The 16,896-nt window shown below is 48.0% G+C and overlaps 1 long non-coding RNA gene across 2 annotated transcripts; it reads right to left on the reverse strand.

Annotated features, from left to right (window-relative positions):
- Positions 1-67: 67 nt before the first annotated feature.
- LOC138116692 (uncharacterized) lies at positions 68-15,221 on the reverse strand. 2 transcript variants are annotated; one of them, XR_011154303.1, is made up of 3 exons: positions 15,141-15,221; positions 13,862-14,032; positions 68-1,395 (listed from the first exon to the last, which is right to left on the reverse strand). It is a non-coding gene; the product is annotated as an uncharacterized lncRNA (long non-coding RNA). The 2 variants fall into 2 exon arrangements; XR_011154304.1 differs by lacking the exon at positions 68-1,395 and adding an exon at positions 10,977-12,601.
- Between the last annotated feature and the right edge of the window lie 1,675 nt (positions 15,222-16,896).

Raw genomic sequence — 16,896 nt, forward strand, 5'->3', positions numbered from 1 at the left:
TTAGAATCACTGAATAAAACAAGTACAAAATTTACCAGTATCACTGGGAGATACTAGCCCCACCACAAGCCATTATAACAAAGCTATAATGTGTTACAGTATGTGGAGGACCATGACACAGTTAAAAAATCCCAAACGAAGAAAACCTCAACAAGTCATACACACCCAGGATTTTATACTGAGAGAAATTTAAAACTTGGTTTTACCAATTTTCTGGAACAGGGTAGGAAGTTTTTAGCCCACATGAAAATGCACATTTTTAATTTTAGCTATGAACTACATAATATTTAAACGCTGACATAAAAAGTGAATCATCTCAGATATTTTTCTTCCTTCAGACTAAGTATATATTTTGGAGATGGGCCACTGGCTATCCAGTAAACAGTGTACTTCACTAAATGACCCATTTCCTCAGCCAGACCATTTAGAGGAGATATTCATTTGCTTCCTGTAAGTAACACTTGTGGAAGAATTTTCCACTGCAAAGCAGGTCAAGAGCCAGAAAACAGCCCTGAAGCTCTGTGCAAAACCCACAGGGCAGAGCTTTCTGAAGCAGCAGAAGTGGGAAAGCTGGAATGGCAGAGCCTGGCCAGCACTGGCTGGATACACTTTTCTTGACAGGAGGCAGTAGGAAAAGTGCAACAGAAAGGTATTAAGAGAATCACGATTTTTCCTAAAGCTCCAAGGCAGCAGAATGTGTAATTGTAGAGGCCCTCCTATAGCAGCAGGCTTTGAGACCTGCCTTAGAAACAGGCAGTGCCTGGTGCATGGTGCTGTTCCTCCAGAACAACTCTCACTCCTGCTGCTTTCTCTCCCCAGCAGCCCTCACAGCTCTGCTCCATGGGGCCACTTGCACCCTTTAGTTCCTGCAGGGTTAGGTTCACGTTAAAGAAAAAAAACCCAAACAACAAAAATCCGACCTCAAATCCATCCATCCCTCAAGTGTTACAATAGTAACGAGCAAGGACTCCCAGCACAAGAGCAAAGGCTGTGGTGTTCACAGCACTGTGAGGAGAACCAGACCAACAGGCAATCCACCCCAGCCCTGTTCCTCACACAGGCCACTACAGGACAGCAAGGAAAGAGCAGGAGAGGGTGAAGTCAGGAGGAATTCAGTGGCAAGTTTCTTCATTCCCTTGGAGATGCTGGAGAAGACCAGGGCTGGACCACAGATGAAGGTACACGACAGAACTCTCTCTGCAGAGGGAGTCAAATCCATTTCCACTTCACCTTTGTCCAGTGTTCTTTTTGCCACAGACAGCAAGGCACCTGCAGCTCACTTTCCTTGTCTCCTGAAACACTGACACCTCGGTGAGCCCTCCCATGTCCTGGATTTCCAGACATTCAGGATTCCCAACAAATGTGCAACATGTCCAGCTTCCCCTTGGATAAGACCTGTAGGTGGAAGAAAGGACACATCTACAGGGAGATCTACTTAGAGCAGGTGGAATCTTACTGTTAGACCTGACTGAAAAATGCCCACCAGACATTGAACAATCAGAGCCCTCTGCCTGTTTTTGGAAAAGTTCTGGCAAAATGATGATATGACACAAGACTTTAAGCCAGTCTGCGGTGCTGGGAAGAGTGACGAGTGGGTGCTATTGTGAGAGAGCTTAGGAACACTGTGAAATTCAACAGTACTCCTAAACTGCAGATGAAATTGGACAATTATAGCTTTGTACTTTCAACCAAGGACTCCACACCTTGTCTTAAGACTCCTCAGAGTGCTTTCTTCTGTCCCCAGAAATGCTCTTTTTCTGTCATTGCGGCTGGTGTTCCTCCATAAGCTGATCTCATGCAAGCTGTAACCTCACAGGGGTGGTGATGTGGTCAAACATAATGAAAAACAGCCACAAAGTCTCTCACTGTGATCCTACTGGCATTTGGGTGAAGATGTCCATGCCAGTGGGGATGGGGATGCTGAAAAGTAACAGCTTCTAGAGTCATAGATGTGAGAAGGAGCTGGACCTTTACAACATTTTGAAGGGAGGAGTGCTGACTATTTAAAAAAAAGATAAGCAGTCATTAATGGCAACCCCCACGGCAAGGAGTTGGAACTGAATGATCACTAAGGTCGCTTACAACCCAAACCATTCTATGATTCTATGAAAATAAAAGTGAAGAAAGCATCTTAAAAACTACTTGTATTCCACTGTAGTCACTGCTGAACACCAAAGCTCTTTCACACCTGTGCTGTCTCAGACCCAGCGAGGTAAATGGTATGCTGTGCTATGTTCTTTGGGACAGTATACTTTCTTTTAAAGATACAATCTTGAATGTTTCTGAGGTGCTGCTTACTTAAGAGGAGAAAGCATATATAGTAGAGAAAGTCATATGCTACAAACAATAAATAAGGGAAATAGAGCTGAAGTGTTAGCAAAGACTTGCACTACCACAAGAAAAAGGGCTAAAATATTGAAGTCATTTCTGAAAGGCTCCTAGAAGTATGCATATGGACAAATGATTCAGGAATCCTATTCTCTGATTGTTTCCTTAGATTTGGCTCCTAACCTCCTCTTCACTGCCTTTTCCAAGTACATTTTCTATGTAAAGTGTCTTTCTGAGCAGCCTCCTTCTGTATTTCTTTAAAAATAAACTTCAGCTAACCTTTTAAAGCCTCTGAAAGATCCATGATTTGGAGATAATCCATCTCTTTTGATCATCATAGGAACAGTTATAGTCAAAAGAAAATAAAAACAGAGCCTACCAATGTCTGACTGAAGTAAGAATCAGACCCACATTCGCTGCACAGATGAGTTTTATCACTTCTGTATGTAGACCATTGTTGCCTTGCTTATTCACTCATATTGCCTTCTGGAAGAAGACTAATCTGGAGTGCTTTTACAAAAATGCAGTGTTTACACAGGGCTTCTTGATACAGTCCTTGAACCCAGAGAATCCAGCTGGAAGCGTGCTGTCTGCGACGTTTGCCATCCGTGGTTTGAGAGCCTGACATCAACAGCAGTAACCTGCAGCTCCCAGCATCTCGTGTGGCCCTGGCTGAGCTGAAGGGCTCTGTCAGCTGGCAGGGCTTCAAAGCACTGTTAGAACAGCTTCATAGCAAAACTAGCTAATTACCACAGTCTGAAGCCAAGAGGGGCTCTCATATATTATTATAATGTCAAGTAAGAAACTGTGGCATCCCTGAAGATCTGAAGAAATTCCCAAACTAATCACTGTTGTATATACCCCATTACATAGCAGGACATTAAAACACTATGATATTTCAAAGCTGGAAAAAATGAATTTAAAAAAAGGAAAACCACTAAATACCTGACATCACAAAAATTCATTATAAGGGATCAAAAGCAGCTTTCAATTTGACACCACTTCCCTGTCCTCCCACACACCCACCAAGCAGGAGGAGCCCCTCCACTGCCAGCCATTGCTCCAGATCCCATCCACCAACATTCCTGACTCCCTCTCTCCCACTGCCAAGGCTCTGCTGAGGGAACACAGTGGGGCATAGCATTTACCCCAGGGAAATTCCCTTTAGGAGAGTTACTCACTGCAGCATGGGAGAACAGCACTGGGGGAAGACATTCTCCCTTCAGCCCTGACCATCCACAACCCAGAAAACTTGAGCTGGCAGTTTGGGTGATGGCACAGCTCTGTGAAAGCACAGAGCCTCTCTGCTGCTCTGTCACCATCGAGCACACACAATGCACACATCAACAGGACCCAACAAATCCTTCCCACCAACGTGCCCCGGTTTTTGCCTGCTGGTGTCTGGTAGGGGACTACTTCCTAAGTAGCATTTCTGACAACCTTCTCCCTGGGCAGTGCCATCCAACCCGCCAGGGATTCTCTGGAACCACAGCAGTGTCCCAGTGTTAACAGAAGGAAGCAGAGATAACAGAAACTCAGTTTAGATAAAGTGATGTGACAAGCTGACCTCAAACAGGGCCAGCACCTTTGTATCTTGGTTCCTTGGTAAATACTTTTAAGCCAACATGTTTCTTTCCCTAATTTCCATCCCTCTGAAAATATTAATTCATTGTTGCTTTCAAATCAGCTTTCATGTGAGATTTTGAAGCACTTGGCAGTAATTCCTGATGAAATTAATTTAACAGGGTGCAAATCCTAAAGTGTGCACCAGGATACAGAATGAGTTATCTGCCCGTATCTGAAAGCACCAGGAACACCAAACTCTAGCCCAGCACAACTTAAAATTGGCCACATCCTGCTGGGCAGAGGGCACACAGCTGAGTGAGAACTTCTGTAAAATCAGCCTTGGAAGAGTGGAGAGCTGAAGCCATGGAGCCAGCTCATCTTGTAGAGGATGGAGAGGAAAACCCTGCCCAGACCTGATGACCCAGAACTGCCTGGGAGAAGGCTGGTGGTGCTACAGACACACAGGTTTCTTCTTGTGTTTTCAATTTCATTCACAAGGTTAAGGATGCTTGGTACTCATATTTACTGAGAATATCGTCCAGTCGCTCCCTACCCACGTAGTGAAACCTTATTCTGTCTATCCAAATCAATCCTTATTAGGAAGAAGTTGGAACAGGTTTCTTATGTAAGGGACTTGCTACTCACGTTTCACGTAAAATGGGGCAAATTTATTTCTGCTTTTAAAAAGAAACAGAAAATACCCCACCACCCCAGTCTAAAAGCAAAGCAATACCAAATTGAAAAATTTGCTGTGAGTCACCTAAAGCAGACCAGGGGATCCCCATAACTTATTCTACTGGAGAGCAGAGTCATGGATTTGCATAGAGACCCAGGAAAGGCATAGGGCTAGGAAGAAATACTCCCTCTTTGGAACAAGTACCAGCTGCTGGTGCATATCTGTGAGCTGTGAGATGGAAATGAGTCCTGAAGGACTGTGGACCCATATTCAAGTGACCCTGTGGAGGGAGTGACTTGCAGCAGCATTTGCTCTTCTGGGGAGAACAACTCGCAGTACAGCCATGTAATAACCCTGTTATTCCTTCAGTATTCCTTTGAAACAAACCCCATCCCCCCCCAGGCTCAGAGCCGCAGTGGAAAGGCTCTAATCTCACCTGTGCATGCCAGAGCAGGCTGGGACACACACTGGGCACCAGCTGGCTACAGCACAGTGCCATGGTGGGGCAAAGCTGCTGCTGGGAGGAACTCTGAACGCTCTGGCTGCTTTCATATGGCAAAAACAGCACCAAGCCCAAGGACAATGGGATATTAACTTACATCCTGACATGTTGCAGCCAAGCAAGAAGGGCAGTGAAAGCAGGCAGAGGGAAGAGTTGCTCACTTGGAGATGTTAGGACTTGAAAGCCCAGAGAGAGCCTCAGCACTGAGTGGGCTGCACAGGGAACCAGAGGGGAAACAAACCCTGGGGGTTCACAGGGTACAGGGGTAAGGCAGAGAACTGAAACAAGCTGCCTGCAGCAGAAACCCAGTCGGCCCAGTTAAAGCCCAGGTGAAGCTAAGTCTTGGCTTTAAACGAAGATTTACACTGCTTTTTCTCCCATGTTTCTGAGCCTACGGAAATCTTACCCCATTGCACTGTGTTATTTATTTATAAAGTGATTAATACAGCTTAGCTTGCCTGAAAGCAGGGAGAAAGACTAGGTAATTCAGAGGACAGGGAAGGCTCGTGCAAGACCACATCACATCAGCATTACTCTCTTCAGTTCTCTCATAAAACACTGGAAAGCTGCGTTGACTTTAACAGCCGTGGGCATTTATCTTGGTCACAGCTGTATCAGGTTGCTAAGGCCACAGGAGAGTGAGGGGGAAGGCAACGTGATGCCTGGTGTCACATTGTGCTGCAGTTCAAAGGAAATCAGCTTCTGTGCAGGAGAAAGCAATTAGCTGGGAACAATGTGGATGTCCGTAATGGCAGTGCGGGGCAGGAGCCTTGGGCTGCATCCAGCTGTGGCTGGGAGGGCTGACTGAGCAGGCTATTGCTTGGCTAGCTAGGACAGGAAAAATAAACTGCCTCATTTTGTACTTTTACCTCTCACGGTGTCTAAAAAACATGTCTATTCTTCTAAGTTTTCTACTTAAACACGGTTATAATAAGAGAAAAAAAAAACCAGTAAAACAGCTACCAGAAAAAAATCCATAGTGAATGACTCAGAGTTGCTAGAGAATATTTTCAGGCACCAATTTAGCTGAATGCAAAGACAGCTGCAAGAGCAGCAATCTCAAAATAGCAACAATTTACAGGTCATGATGCAGTAGAGCTCACTTACAGTGCTGTCACCTCTCAGTGAAGCACAGCTGCTGGGGTTACAGCAGAAATTCTCCTGCAGCAACGTGAGGTCTTACCATGGACTACGTGTGTGTGTCCATTAAGCCAGCTCCTGCGGGCTGTGCTGTCCTGATGAACTGGGGTGCAGTCTGACCTGCACTGGCCAGCACACAGCTGGCTGAGGTGTGCCTGACATACCTACCTGCCAGGCTTTACATCTGCTGGCTTCCCAGAATACCAGTCCTTTTTTTTTTTCTTTTGCCTGCTCAGACATGTTGGAAGTGACTTTTCTGCTGCATTTCATGTCCCTTCAGATGGGTCTGTAACAGCAGAAGGAGGAACTTAAGTAATACCTGGGACCAAAGACTACTCCGTAATCTCAGTGCAAAACTCCTTACTTCATCTAAAAAGATTGTTCACAGTGGAGGAGTCAGAGATTAAGTGGTTTTCCTTCAGTTTTTCTGAAGATCCCACAAGGGCAGCCTGTGCTGGCTGCTGCCTCGCAGTGCGTTGTCCTCTCCCAGCTGCCTTCGGTGTGAGGGAGGCATCTTGAACCATATTTTGGAGAAAGGGAAACCAGAACATGGAGTCAGAAGGTCCCTTCCCCAGGACCATCTGCTGAAACCAGTGACCACTCTCCTGGCAGGAGAGGAGCTCCCAGCCACTGCTGAGTCCTAAAGATAACAAAGGAAAAGCCACGCTGACAGCCCTCCTCTCGAACTGGACAACTCCCTCAACAAATGTTTTGTCAGAAAGCCTCGGCCCTCCGCATTGTCCCTGAGGATGCTCCCCTGCAGATGGCTGCATAGGGAGCTGGGTGCCAGGGCTGGACTCCTGAGCAGCGCCAGCAGGGCTTGGGGCACAAGGCTGGCTTTGAACTGCAGGGCAAACACAAGCTCTGATTGTTCCTGGGGCACTGAGCAGGAAACCAAACTCCAGCAGCCAGAAAGAAGGTGTTAAAGCACAGATTGCAAAACCTGTTGCCACAGGAGAGGCCTCCAACATGTGGCCCTCCGAGCTGTGATATGATTAGGGGGCTGTGAAACACTTGTCAAGGGCTGGTCTTTGTTAGAAAAGCTTGTGAGAAACATTAATAAGGAAAACAGCTGCTGTAAACTTTGCAAGTCCAGCTGCACACAGAAGTTAAAGGTATAAAGATATGAACAGTAGCTCCAAAACCAATTCATTTTACCTGAAGGAGGCTGTGCAGCTGCAGTGGCTGATCTGAGGGAGCCTCTGGAAAAGCAGATGGTTCTGCTACGAAGGCAGGAGCTGGAAGAAGGCTTTTATCCAAGCCCCTCTGAGGCCAAGCCAAACACAAGCATACCAGTTCTCAGTAGATGAGTGACCAGAGAGGATTGGTGCTCTATTGGTTTAAAACCATTTCTTCAGCTACACTGGTGCAAAGCTGTTTGCAGGTCAACCCTCAGAAAAAGTATTCCTAAAGTGCAGCTTCTGGAAGAACCAGAAACTGGCACTAACTCGCTGCTCTCACTTGGAAGGTGGTACCCCTCATCCCTGAGTCTCTGCTGCCTTATTTCTGTTATCAAGAGCTGCCAAGCAGCCCTTGGGGTACAGCCTGCAACTACTCCCCAGCAGCTGCCCCAAAGGCAGCTGGGGCTGTGTGACACTGTGAGCCAGAGGCTGGCACAGGACCGTGGCTCCCACACCCCAGAGGGTGACGAGGTCTCTGCAGATGTGCTCTGCTCCCCCAGGCAGCTCCCTGGGGAAGGTGAACTCATCCACACTGTCTGCCTCCACTGCCAGGATTTCTGCTAATCTCAAACATCTGAATACCTGTGTCAAACACGTATGTGCAAGACAATCAACAACACAAGCAGTGGGTGCTGATGTCAAGGTCACCCGAAGCCACACGATTTACCTCTGTTAGCTAGAAAGCCTGCGGGTCGTGTTTGCCTGGGGATGAAAAGAGGCAAGGATGAGGATGCGTAATGGGAAGGATTGCTGACCTGGCAGAGAAGAAAGAGAAATTCAGCACTAAAAATAATGGTATCACAAGGAGATCCCTGGAAAGGTTCTCCTGTTGTGCCAGTGGGCACCGGGGAGGTGCCAAGAGACAGAATGCTAAGGAGCACAGCATGCCAGCACAGTACAGAAATTGATCCTATGGGCACCAGCACAGCTACTAAATGCAAAATGTTTGCAAAAACACAAGCTAGGGCCCATGGGCTGACCACAACCTGTCCAAGACCTACCCAGCGTGTCACACAGCCACTGCCACGCTGGGGTCACAGACTGGCTTTGTGCTGGTGGCCCCAGCAGAGAGGTGACAGCCTAAGGACACCTCAGGCCCTGCCTGATGTGCTTCAGGAGAGCATTTCCCTGGAGGATCTCCTCAAACACTGGGGAATCTACAGCTGCAATGCACACCTCTGTGGGCTTCTGCTGACAGTGGAGGAGGCTGAGGAGAGGAACTTCAGTGGAAAGGTGTAACTTTCTGTGATTAATCGCACTCTTAGTCCAAAAGCAAGAATAAACCTGGACTGGAATCTCCTTTTGGATCACCATCTGTCACCAGCAGGTCTCTGCACTGTTCTGTTCTCCAGGTCCCAATTCATCAGCTGAATTTACCCCTTTACTGAGTCATTTTCTGCCCTTCACACAACGCAGCACTGATGCCAGTGGCTCCTTGCTCTGAGGGAGAAGACCTTTCCTTTTGTAAGATTCTGCACAACCCTGTCAAGGGCTCAAATAGGTCAGTGTTTTTCCTAAGCTCTAAACAGAAATGAAACCATAGACAAACTGCTATTTGACCAGCTCTGCAAAACAAAACCTCCTTCAGCAGGGTATGATTTGTGGATTAAAGTTTTTCCCTTGAGCTCAATGCAACCCAAAAATCTCTTCCGGCAGCTTATCACAATTTAGCTAACCCCAATCCTTAAAAGACTTCTCTGTCTCAGGACACCAAGGAAGGTCTTTGTCAGGGACTTTCCAAGAGCCCTTGGCAAACCTGCTGTGCACAGGGCACAGTACAGGCTTCTGAGCTTCACAAAACGCCTGAGATGCCAGAGTGAGGACTCAGGGGGTTGATGGCAGGAACAGAACAAGCCTGGGCATTATTTCACTTTGAAACCCTTTGCCTGTCATCTGGAAACTCAGCACATTGTTCCAGAGGCATGGAAAACAGGGGGCTTCAGTCAGAGCATGCTGCTCCTCACACCCAGGCTTTGTGAGGTCCTGGGCAGGTGGCAGCAGCCCCCTTGGGTCGCCTGGAACTGGTCAGTGAAACAAAAATGACAGAAAACAACTCATAACATCCCTCCTGATTTCCAGCTGCTTCCTCACAGACTACACCTCGTTTGCTGTCCCAGACATGCATGAACACGAGACTCAAGTGTGTGCAGTTCAAGGGATTAATCAAAGGAAGCCGTGAATCTGGTGGGAGAAAGCAGACTACAAGCCTGCAGGAGTGAAAGACACAGAGACATTGCTCTTAAACACTGCCACAGGCCTTTTGGTCATTTTTGTTCATTCATAATAGTGCCGTGTCACAGCCCTTTCAAAACCCAGAAAATATTATCATGATGTAATCTTAGCAGTTCCACAAACAGGAATGAAAATACCTGCAAGTCTGGATAGGCAAACAGAGTATTTTCTTTATATTAATCTAAAGAACAAGAGAAACTCCACAACCAGCAGAAAATGCATTCACATTAACTTATTTGCAATAATAAGAGCTACATATTGTTAAACAACCCAGAATTAGGAACTCGAGTTCTATGAAAACATACCTATGGCTCCTTGAGAAAGTAGAACATCACATAAAAGTACTCACAGCACACACAGAGTTAACCTTTGTGTGCTGCCCTCTCAAACAGAACTGGTTTTGAGATGTATTTGTTTAAACAAGTTAAGAGAAATGTCAGAGGCCATTTCACCAACAGCACATGACGACAGCCTCCTTCCTCCTCTATCACCACAGAACAATCACACACTGGGCACCAAGGGCTTACTGATGTTGAGTCAGAGCAGGAAAATCTATCCAGAAAATACATGCAAATGAAGGAAAGAAAAGACAGGCTTTGTATTCTGTTTTCCCCCTCTTCTTCCTCTCTTGCCTAGAACTCTGTGAGCCAAGCAGAGACTGCCTGCTCACTGCCTGCCTGTCCTGCTCCTGCTGGAAGAGCCCCGTGGAACATTTTGGCACATCGACAGCCTCCTCAGTTCCCACACCTCCCATGTGGCTACCGCTGGTAAATCGGATGTGTGGACAAATCCCAGCGAAAGTTAAGGGCTCCTGGTTATCTCAGGGCAGAAAATTGTTCTTCAGGAGTGGCAGGAAACTGTTTTCCAGGAGCATCAGGAAACAGCACATCGCTCCAAGGACAGGCTTGTGCATAAAGCACGAGGGCTCTACCTCTCCTCCAACACGAGATTTTCTATGACCACATGGACAAAGCATTCGGGTGTTTCCCTGCAGCCACGGCAGACATGGGAGGCCACCTCCCCTCAGCTCGTAAAGGACCCAGCGCCACAAGGCTTGTTAAGTGCAGAGCGTGATAAGGGCCTGCAGAGCAACTTACACTGCCAGTGGCTTTGCTCTGCCATCCTTTCACAGATGGATCCCTTGCCTGTCACAGGGGCTCTCCAGACTGCAAGTGGACAAACCACTCTGAGAACACCACCAGCCTCCTAACTCTCTCTAGTTTTTAATAGCAACGTTGACTCAAAACAAACTAACAAAAGAAACACCACTTCTGAAATTTCTGATTAAATGTTTAACTTTTTATTTTCAGGAGAGGATAAGTACCAGGTGAGATGCAATGAGTTACTCTGATGCAGTACCACTTAATTTCTTTCAAAAGACTTAGCCATAAATAACTGAATCCTCCCACCTCTTCCAGGAACAGCAGCCTGGCTCAAGCCTCAAGGAAAAATGTCACGGGTAGGTCACTGCTGAAGTCTGGAGAGTTCACCTGTTCTCGTTAGGGAGAGTAGAGGGTTCTACTGGGACAGTAATGGTAATCAGAGAAACCTATTAAAACATCTTTCTTCTCCCTGCCAGTGCAAGACTGTCTCCTGTTAGTGTTTTAGACTGTCAACCCCTCTTTCCCAGGTATTTTCTTTAAGCTTACTCTCCTAAAATGATCACAGTCGCTGTTCTTTGTGTACAGCTTATACTCCAGAAGGAAACCAGAGGCTAGGCGAGCTGTGTGTGGCCCCATCTGTACCATGGAAGGAGCCAGGACGCTTTTCTCAGAAAAAAGATCCGAGATCCCTGGAACCCTGAGCTGCTTGTCCCTGGTGCAAGCAGCAGCCACCCTGCAGCTGAAGCCCACTGAAATAGTGTCAGGGCAAGCAAGGGGAAATTTATTAACAAATGAATTCCTGCTATTACAAACCACTTCCACTGCTCTACCAGGGCTTTTAGCAGCTCATGACAGGACAAGCCATCTCCATTCCCAGGAGTGCAGTTGAAGGCTGGATTTTCATGATTGCTGCATTTACTGCGGCCCCCATCAGCTGCAGCAGAAGCTGTGAGCATTTAGCTCCTCCGGAACAGCAGCTTGGTGAGGGGAGGCAGGGTACAGCCCCCGGCTCTGGCAGGAGGCTCCAGGTGCAGGCAGTGAGCTTCAAACTCCTGATGCGAGGGGCAAGTGCGAGTACGGGCTCGGGAAACCTATTCCGAAGTGTGGCCGTGGGCCCTGAGCATGGGGCTGCCCTGAGCAGGGATGGGAGCAGGCTGCACCTGAAGGAAAGGTTTGATTCCAGTTCCTGCCCTGGTACCTGCAGTTAAAGGCAGCCAGGAGTGGGGAGAACATGCCAGGTCTGGGGTGCTTTGGGACATGTCTGATCTCAGCCTTAGCCTGTGCCAGTCCACAGCACAACGGGAGCAGTGAGCTGATGTGCTTGTGAGGGCTGGACCTCCTGAAACTCCACAGAAGCAGCAAGTTCAGACCTAAATTTAACTGGCAAAAGGAAGATTTGATAGACATCTGCTTTCAGTTAGAAAGTGCTTTAGAGAACAAATACTTCAAAGTAACTCTCCTGCATCACCTACAGTTCCTCCTCCTTATCTAAATGCAATATCAGCAGCCCAGCCACTGATGCTCCACAGGGGTTTAATTATTTGCAAGAAATCACTGTTTGCTGCAGACTGCAGACAGTGCTGGGTAAGGTCCTCTGGGATCAGACTCGAGGCTGCTTTATGGCTTGACATCAGAAGGAAATCACCTGAAAATCAGTCTTCCTGTACATGATCAGATAAATGCAGTTGTCAAGCACAAGGCTGAAAGCTCTTCAGTGAAGAAGAGGCAGTGTTATATTTTTTTTTCAGATGCTGATACAAATTATGAAGTCAAAATGAACTCATGAAGCACTTTTCAAGCTCTAGTGTCTGCCAGACTCATACAGACTTCTGTGGGAGGTCTGTTTTGAACAAGGCTATTTTCAGCTCTCCACCTGGGGAAAAAAAACCCAACACAAGAAAAAAAAAAAATTGTCTCAGTATAATCTAGTCCTACCATGTGATGCTGACTGATGTGTGATAAAATTTCCAGAGCTCAGCAGGTGTTTGGGGAGTGACTGCAGCCACCCATTCCACGTAACAATACACAACCACAAGAGAAAGATCCGAAGCAGCAGTCAAGGGAATGAGAGTGCAAGAAGGTAGGTGTGAAGATGAGTGATGACAATGGATGAAACTTGTGCCAAACATGATATACAGAAGAGAAACTGAATTCTCTTTCTGGGTGAGAGCAAGTCGACTGGTCCCTGCTAGGGGTTCTTCTCCATCACGCTGACAGTCAGAGGTCCACACACACTCGGATCCTCTGGGACAAATGGTTGATCCCAGGAGCCCCAGGCCAGAGCACCCCTCATAGCACACTTTGTTCACTTACTTCATGCACATCATTGCTACTACATTTGGCAAAGGAAAGGGGTTTTACTCCTTCTCTTTCAGAGATCCTATTGTCACAGAGAAGCTGAAAATCAGCAACAGAGTGATGCCATAAATTCAATCTTTGCTGGTTGCGTAGCCCAAACACTGATGACACAGGAGAAAGTTCCAGCTCACTGTTGGAACTCAAACGCCAAAGCACCCACAGCCCAGACCTTCTGGCTGTCAGACGTTTCAGAACCATGTACCAAGTATAGTCATGACCCTAAATATACCCCATGCACGGTCTGCAGAGAGCGGAACACTCTGCGTGCACCAGCTAGACAGATTTAGGATAGCACTGGTGTCATGTGCAGGATAGCCAATACCTGCTTATCCCAACCTGCTGCACTCTCCACAGGCTGCTGTGCTGCACAAACTCCATTTCAGAGCTAACTACAGAGCAACAGCAGGCAGAGCAGCAAGGCTGCTAAAGTCTAACAAGTACTAACGAAGTGACATCAAGGGGATAACCTGGGATCGAGTTACCAGGCAGAAAAAAGGATGCCTAAAGAGTCCCTGCACGTACACTGGCTTCCCCCTGGAAAAAAAAAGGCAAGCACCGTTTCGCAGAGCTCCTCCTGACTCTCCTGGAGCCGCTTCCCAACTCGGCAGCAGAAAGGCTCGTGCGGCCCCAGGCAGCAGCACAGCCCCGCATTCCCAGCGCGGGGAGCCCCCCTCCCTCCTCCGCGGGGGGATCTCAGACCAAGCAAAACTCTGAACGGTTCCCAGCAGGACTTTCTTATAGCAGGAACGTCATGGTCAAAGAGAGGCACACTAACCTGCAAGTCCTTCCCACAGAAGATGGGGATCGTGGGCTTATGAAAGCTTGGTCTTTTCACTTTCTGTGCAGGCTGGTTTTAATTCTTGCTCACTCTAGCCACTGTATTACTGAAACTGGAGCAGGCTGGTCCAGGAGAAACACATGCTCAGCAGCACTGAGTCTTGCTCCTCTAAAGGGAAACAGCAAAACCAGATCAAAGAAACTCCTCTACTACAAAAAGTTGCACTTTGTCAGTGTATAGATATTAAATACTTTGGAAGATGTCTCCGTAAATTGGTGTGGGAGACTGGCAGATGAAAAATACAATAATAATTTTATTACTTTTGTCTAAATCCTCAAATCTTGCGCACTGTTCTATTTTCTAATACAAGGCAATAAGAAACTAGAAAAACCCCACCACAAACAACCCAAAAGATCTGATGGGCAAGGCCTCTCCAAAGAAATCTGCAAGAAAATGGTCTGACCAGCCTGTACAAGGGCTGCCCTAGGTGCTGCCATGACTTGCACATACAAGGACTTTAAACCTGATTGCTACTGTAATGATGAATCATTGCAGAATTGAGGAGGCCTTGCAAACCAAGTATCCTTGGCAAAGGGATCACCCTCTGCTGGTTTTCAGTTCCCTGATAATTTTTTCACTGCTGCAACTCCAGTCCCCAGAGAAGGACCAGAAACACCCCAAGGTAATGACCCAGCTAGACATGACTGTATTTATAGCACTATTATTTCCCCTTTAGTACTCTTTGGAGTACAGAGAGAGCAATCAGACCCCTTGAGGATTATATCCCAACATTTGTACTATAAATATTTATCTGACTGACTTAATTTTAGCCTTACCTAGGTATTTCAGGGACACAGAGTGAGGCTTAGCTGGGGAAACCAGAGAAGCAGCACAACATGACCTTCTCATGTTGCAGGCAGTTTCCCCTTACTCCAGCTGGGTCTCCTTACCTGTGCATAACCAGCCCGGCCCCACAGCATCACTGCTTTTCCCAGAATGAATCCCAGGACTCTCAGTCCCTGGGGGATGCTGCCTTTACAGCTGAACTCGATGACAGAGGAGGTGTAGCATATTCCGTCATACTTTAGACCCTTTGCCATGACATTGAAAACCTGGCACTGCCCAAATTAGTATCACTCCAAAGAGGTAACTCCTTTCTGCCCAGTACATTCTCAGGAGAGAAAAATGTTCATTCAGCTGCTAAAATAAAAGAGAAATAAGGTCCTGGTCACAGTCACATCTTGGTAGGGTATTGCAAGTCAGGATAACAACATACCTTCTGGAGCAGGCCTTGAGTGCCTGCAGTGGTGCCTGCCTGTGCCTCACACCTTGCCCTGCAGCCCACAGACTGGCAAGCAGCTCCCTTCGGCAGCATGGTTTCTCACCTGGTGCCAGGTCCCACTCAGGAGCCTCCACCCCAGCTTACCTGGCACACCTGGGCAGCAGGAAGGCTTGTGGCAAGGTGGCCCAGGTTTCTAGAACCATCTTTCCTCAAAGAGGGGCAGCAGCTGCCCTGACCCACTACGGCACTGAGCACTGGCACGGGCATGCTTCTCCACTCCATGCCTCCTGCTCTGTCCCAAGCCTTTGCTTTCAGGCAGCCCTTAGGGCTGGCATGGACACCCTAATTACAGGCTGTTGTGAGAAGCAGAGAATCCCTGCAGTGACCCCTGGCCTCGCTCCACACACGCTGCCAGCTGCCCAGAGGGACCCCGGCGCTGCAGGCTGGGACAGGAGCTCACTGCAAAGGGGGACTTCAACAACAGCTCCAAAGCACCCACCTGAGGAGGCAGGGCACGGGCCCCGGTCCTGAGGAACCCCGTGGGCTCAGCCGAGCGTTCCTGCCCCAGCCACCACCGCCGAGGACAGCCCGGTGCCACAGCTGCTCCCACCTGCAGCGTGCCAGCCCAGGCAGTGCCGCTGCCCCGAGGATGCCGAGGCAGCCCAGCTGCTAACCACGAACTTAGCCTAACAGTGAGCTCAAAGGCTCAGCAGTGACAGACATGTACACACTGCTCCACGGCCAGGAGGGAAGGTCAAGGAGGAGCGTGATAAACTGAGAAAGCGAGCAGTATTTAAACAGCCTCAGATCTGCATCCCTGTGCAGCACTGCAGAGCTACCATGAGGCTGGAGGAGAAAAAGAGCCCCAAATTAACTGGATCACTCATATTTGGCCATTACAGGCAATTCCTCTCAGCAGAAAATGTAAATACACAAAGTAACCTGTGCCAAAAATACAGTTCCTCCTCTCCTGCCCCTGGTTTCAGGGTGGAGACAGATTCCTCAGACACACACTTGCAAGGCCAGTGCTGTCTCTACTGCTTTACAAGTTTATCAGATGCTGAGGGTCCAAGCAGCTCACAAATGAAGGAGCTTAGTTCAGGAACAATTTTTCTCTGTTTAAAAGGATATTTTCTTAAACTTTGATAATTTCAGTACTCCCACCTACACTGTGGCCCCACAGGTAGGTCAGTGGCCAGAGGAGAAGCTCAGGCTGTCGGAGCAGGAATAGTTTTCTCAAGTGGCTTTGGCTTGTTTCGTCAGGAGGCTTTGTTGCTAAAGAAAACGTGGCACTGAGCTGCACCTCGAGTCACGTTTTGGTACACGAAATACTCCCACAGGCTGCAGTTCCCACTTGCTCTCCCTACACAGGCCAGTGCACGGAGAGCTGGCTGACTCCCACTCCGCCAGAGCCGGGAGGTGCGTGAGGGGTGGCGACTGCAGGCACTGAGGTGGCTTAGGAGACATTTGGCTTTTGTGATTTTAAATCCTTCCCTCTCCAGACAATTTGCTGAATTCTCAGTGCTCAAGGTGCTATGAGCAGCACAAATTGCCACAGGAACTCTCACTGTGAGTTCCACCTACCCTAGGGACGGTTGTTCTCCAAGGTGAAGTCCTGCCTGGTTCTGCAGCGAGGTGTGGTTAACCCCACCTGGGCAGCAGACGTGACTGGCACCTCCTTCTCACCTCACAGCTGGTGCTCCTTGAGCTGCCAGTCACTTTTTGTGGGGCTTCACTAACTCAGGAACAG

The sequence above is a fragment of the Aphelocoma coerulescens genome, chromosome 10 (assembly GCF_041296385.1).
Source record: "Aphelocoma coerulescens isolate FSJ_1873_10779 chromosome 10, UR_Acoe_1.0, whole genome shotgun sequence".
In the NCBI taxonomy this organism is placed as follows: domain Eukaryota; kingdom Metazoa; phylum Chordata; class Aves; order Passeriformes; family Corvidae; genus Aphelocoma; species Aphelocoma coerulescens.